This window comes from Gambusia affinis, linkage group LG19 (assembly GCF_019740435.1).
Source record: "Gambusia affinis linkage group LG19, SWU_Gaff_1.0, whole genome shotgun sequence".
NCBI lineage: Eukaryota > Metazoa > Chordata > Actinopteri > Cyprinodontiformes > Poeciliidae > Gambusia > Gambusia affinis.
Genome location: NC_057886.1, coordinates 13,449,965 through 13,455,964, shown reverse-complemented (window position 1 = coordinate 13,455,964; position 6,000 = coordinate 13,449,965).

The window sequence follows — 6,000 nt, the reverse complement described above, 5'->3', positions numbered from 1 at the left end:
CCAAGCGCTCATCCTTTTGCACCTTGTTACTTTAGATGTCAATTGGAGGAATTTAAGTAATGAATTTCACCATTTCTGTTGAGAAAAGTTTTATTTTAAATTTAATCTTAGCCATCACATTCTGTTCTCTTTTGAATGAAACAGAAGAGCAAAGTGCTGGCTTTCATAAGCTGGGTGCCAGTATCACAAGACCTTCATGCTAAGGCCATCGCAGTCAAAGCTTGATTAAAAGAGCAGAACATTATCCCCAGTGCTTAGCATGGCCTGGACCAAAGAAAACCGTGTAGTGGAAAAGGTTAAAAAGGAGAGGACGCTTAGATCTGCTCTGCTTGCACACACACAAATATAAAGACACACTGGACAGGCTGTTCTTACTCCTGACTCATGAACTAGATGTAGTCCAATTTATATGTGTGTATACACGCCTATGAATTGCACATCTTCACACATCTCTGTTCCTGTTCCCCCTCCCTTCATTTTGTTGTGTCTTCCTGCTAGCAAAGCAACTAAAACACATCCAGTTCTTGTTTGTGTTTAGCACAGGCAGTATCCATCTTTCCATTCTTTAGACAAAAAGGAAAACTGTGAGCTCTCAGCCCTCCAACCCCGTTCCTCTCCACCCTTTATCCCCCTCCCCGCATCTTTGCTACCAAGAACGCCCACTGCACCAGACTGCACAATCAGGTCTGTTTTAATCCTGATCAGTAATATGCACCATCAGGGAACATTATGAACAATGTTGTTTCTGTGTTTGCCATTACGTAGAGGAAGGAGATTAGATGGGTCAGATAATAAAACTGTATATTCCATGCTGTATATATGAGAGCATGTTGATCCTGATCCTCTGCTTCAGGCAAACTGACTAATCCTGGTGAAGTGTAGATGAGTTGTGGGATGGGATTGGAAGGCAGCGCGATCTGGCATATATATATATATAGCATATATATAAAACAACTTTTTTAAAGAAAAGCAAAAAACAACTTTGTGAACAGAGCAGTAATTCTATCAAAGCTGAAACTAAGTATGTTGTTGTTGGTGTAAATTGTTGGTGTGAGGAGACAGACTTTGTTCTCAGCTCAGAAAATAGTTAGGACTAAAATATTTTCTCCAAAAAAACAGTTTTTAGCTGAACTTCAGTCATTTTATTCTGTTTTATTTATTTATTTCCCTATGAAAACTTAATAAAACATAAAAGCAGGATTATTATTGATTGGTACTATTGCAATTTATAATAATTTAATCCTAATTTATTCAATATTATTATCAAGTTCGCATGTTAGAGTTGTAGCAATGCACAATTCTTATATTCACACACACACAAATCTCCATTACCATTTCATTTCTTCAGTTTTACATTTTATTCTAGTTTTCAAATTGTTGTCAAAAAGAGGGACATAAAAACTTTGCTTGATAAACAAATATTACTTTTATAATTTTAAAGAGTTCCAGATTTCTGAGAAAAGAACCAACACAGTTTGGAGTAGAAAACGCTCCAAACTGTATGAAATTCCATAGTCAGCTTATTTCCTAAGTTTGCTGGAGTGGAGACAGTCAGCACATAGTCACAGAAAATCAATTAGCAATGACTACAAACAAGAGACAGTGTGATCCTTTAACTGTGTTCTCTTTCTCCAAGCAGAGGCAAGATAAGAAAAAATTCCAAGAACATTCTGCTTCTCCCAAACATAGTCTAAGACTGCATAGATAGTGCAATCTGGAAAGCGAGTTCAACACACTTTTCAAATACGCCTGACCAATCAGAGAAATGTGATCAGTAGAAGAGAACAACAGTTCCTTTAACGTGTCACAAACTGAGGGGAAACATTACATAACAACCTGACTGACCTCATCATTAAAGCAAAACCAGGTTTATTTTGCAGAACAGCTTTGCAGCAAGCTGCATATTATGGCAGAATATATAATCCATTTATTGTCTCTTTTTAATACAGCTGCATTAATTTATGTCTGAAAAATGATCTTTTTCACCAACTAACATATTGAGTATGTAATTGCACATTATTTGTTACCTTACCTATCTAACCTTATATACATCTGTTTAATTCTTTTAAAAGATATTTTCTTACATAAACTGTCATTTTAATGTGGACAGATTCCCAAAGCAACTGCCCCCATTGAATTATTTCAATGGTTTTTGTATGAAATTTTGACTGAAAATCAGTTCATTAAGGCTATGTTTATAATTCTGGGTCTGAGTGGTTTCTGTCAGAGATCAGTGCATTTCTGCAGAAGGCAGTAGGAGCAGAGAGAGGAGGCAAAGGAGCTTGATTTTCTTCACAGATTATCTGTTTCATATTATATTGTCAGGATATTGTAACAGTTTCAATAAGTATGTAAAAGAAAATCGTGTATTTTCATAAAAGTTATCTACTGCAGGCTTAAATTAAAAAATGTAGCATCTGGAACTGCTGTAGAAATCAAAGCATTTGTTTGAAAGGTTTGGATCAATTGAACTAAATTGAATTACCATTCATTATTGTGCAATATAAGTTATATTATTTTAATGAACTGGACGTGTTTTGTGGGAAATAAAAAAATCCACATTTAACAAAGAGAAACAGAAATTAAGTAGTACAACTTAATTTAATATTAGAAAACTGAATTGAACAATTTGGCAAATGGTTACTTCAAAATGATTTATTTAAGCCCTGTTTTATTCTGACCTCAATGCAGCTTTTTCTAATGAAAAGTCCCTGCCACTGCTTCAGTCTCATTAATCTTGTTTACGAGGATTCTCACATTTCCCGTGATGATTAAAAGAAGAACCTTCCCTCTGCTTGCCTCTTGTTTTGCTCCAAATCTAAATCTATTTGACATATTCATGTTTATTTTTCTGGAGTTAGCCTCAGGGCTTCAGAGACTGAAAAGACTCTGTGACCAGCTTTCCAATGTAAACAAGTTCTCCATTATGGCAGCTCTCCACATAAAAAAGCCACATAACAAACAACTTCAAGGCTTCACAAAAGTTTTTAAATATTTGTTTAAAAGATTATATCCCTACACATCTCCAGAAAACCAGTGAAAAGATAAGATATAACCACAGCTACTGCAATAAAGATTTTGCACTAAAATACCTTCCCTGGGAAATTAGCTATATTTTGTTTAACCAATAGAGATCAGATGAACAGTGACTGGCACAAGTTTCCCCTGTTACGGCCATAAATCATCATTGACTTTGGAGGATTTAATGCGATTTACTAACTTAAAAGTAGCATATCAATGACAATTTAAAGTAATATGGTTTTCCTAACATATGCAAACATTTTTATAAGTGTGATGTTTTTATGTAGTCAGATACCATCACTCTGATACTCCTTCATATTATCCTTTTTGACCAATTGCCTAAGGAGTCAGCAACGTAGTCAAAAGAGTCTGCCTGTGTGGCTTAATCTAAAAATAAAACCCTCAATGGTGAAAACCTCAGAAGTACTGCACCTCAGCTTGATAAAACTTGGTAGGTTAGTACTGCAAAAGATTTGAAAGGCACTTTTGCTATAATTGTTCTGTAAGAAATCTTTTTTTTTTTTTTTTTGTGATGAAATATTCCTTGCCCTTATTCTATTTCCACACTTAATTCTCAGGATGCCCAGATGAATTACACTCCAAAGGCACAATGGTCTGCTAGCATTACTCTGTCAACCCCCAGGGTATGTTTCTCTCTTTAATAGATTACAACTTAAATCCTACATAAAATGGAGTTAAATCATTTTAATGGTAATTTAATGGTGACTTAAAATGATGCAGTTGAGTTTAAACATGGTTTCTCAAGACTTTGAAGTTGTCTTTGTGCTTATATTTAATCCACGGCTTGCTTTAAGATAAATATCATAGTCATAGTTTTACTGTAGAGAAATACATTTATAAGATAGACCTTTGAGCAATGAAGAACATGAAAGGCACTTTTTTACCTGCCTACTGAACTGCTGACGTCAAATTTGTTCTCCAGCTCACACGCAGCAACACGTGCCTGGCCCACAATGAAACAGCCACTTTAGAATGCACTGCGACACAATAACACAGGTACATCATACACTTGTAGTGTTTGATGGTGTGCACTTTTTGTAATCTGGCATTTTCTCCTTTCCTGTAAGTAGAAAACCATCTTAAATAATATCAGTCTATAGCTACTACACAGCTATAGTTATTAAGAAAGTAAACAGAAAGAAAGATGAGCAAATCAAGAAGCTCCACTAAGGTGTGGTGTGCCTTTTCTTTTAAACAAACAACTGACTGATCACAAAAGAAATATGGTTTTTATATCAAGGCTTTACCAAAATAAATAAGTAAAAAGAATAAATAAAAATAAATAATTCTTGGACTTAGAAAAAAAATCTGACCTATAAAAATGTCTTGATGTCTTAAATATATCTAGTTGTTGGAAGGCTGGTATTCAAATAAAATAATGCATCTGATGAGGGCTTGGCAAAGGTTGCCCCAATACACTCAGCACCAGAAGTTGTTTTAGTCACATTTTTCTTAATCTAGACAACTTAGAAGCAAAACAGATAAGAGAAAAGATCCCAAGACTTGCATGTTAAAGGTCAATAGTCAATATTTAAGAAAAGGTGCACAAACACGCACTTCACTATTTAGAATGTTAGAGTTCATTTCTAGCAATCATTATATAGATTTTCTAATTCTTTTGATCATGTGTCAACAGAAACAATTTTATTATTTTTGTAGATTGTAACCAAGAAATAGGTGATATCTCTGTATGGACTTTGATCATCTGAGAACATGACTGAGACTTCTTGTTAGATGTTATTTACAAAAAAAAATTATCTTTTGTAAATACCATACTCAGTTGCAATGTTCTAAAAACTAGCATTTGACAGTACAGTCGCCAAACAGTTATAGTAGAGGATAATCTGTGTCTCATAATCTACACAGGTGAATGAATGCTGAGTTAATATCATTCTTTTCACTCTACTAAGCAGCTATATTTTGCATAAAATATTATTTATGGGTATAAGCAAAATAACCTTTTGTCTGAGTCAAAGTAAACAGTCACAGCTGTGGTGGTTCATTTGCGGAAGATTAATTATTGTCTAATGCCCTTATGGAAAGAGAAAAACACTAGAGCTTAACGTCTTTGGAAAGTAAGACATGATTATCACTAATAATGCTTCCTTTGCAGACCTTCATAATATCATGGGACATCTGATGACTGGAAATGAACTCATCACTGGCTCTCATTAGTGGGATCCTTTGGTAAGAATTGTGAGTCATTATAATGAAGTAAAGGTTTATTATTGTCTGCCCAATAAAGCCTCTACAAAAAAAATAATTCTGCTGCTTTAAGAATATCAGGAATGCATTTCTCTGTTTGGCGTTTGGCTGACATGACAAATTAATTGTTCTTTGAAAGATAAAATCAAAAAAAAAAATTTATCAAATTTTGTTTTGTTTTGAGCAGAACTCAGTGAGATTAAACAGGCTCAATGCAGTGACTAATTTAGGAAAAGGCAAAACATATACAGTATGGGCTATGATGAGGAAACAAAAGAAAGCATCCATATTTCATGAACAAAGAAGAAAACCTAAAAAAAAAAAAAAAAAAAGAACTTGAGAAGAAATACATTCTAAGCAACATGACTTGCACACATCATGACACACACATGCTTCATGTTCCTGTGTGGTACCTGTATCTATCTCACTGTCCTGCGTACCATCAAAAAAAAAAAAAAAAAATCACCCCTACTGTTGATTACGTAACTTTCTCAGTTGGAAACTGACCTCTTGGGAGAACCTAATTAAAACATCTTCAAGAGTAGAGTTAAAGTAGACCTGGACGGAGAGCTATCAGCACTCTCTGTTGTCATAGAGATTACTATTTTGAGGGCTATGTTTCAAGATAATAAGTTCCATGACAACGGGCAGAACAGGCGCATGCCCATTGACGTTGTAGGTGCATGCCCCCTACAATCTCTCGTAGGGGGCAAGACATGCCCTTACAAGATATGCAGGAGACATGGAAACATG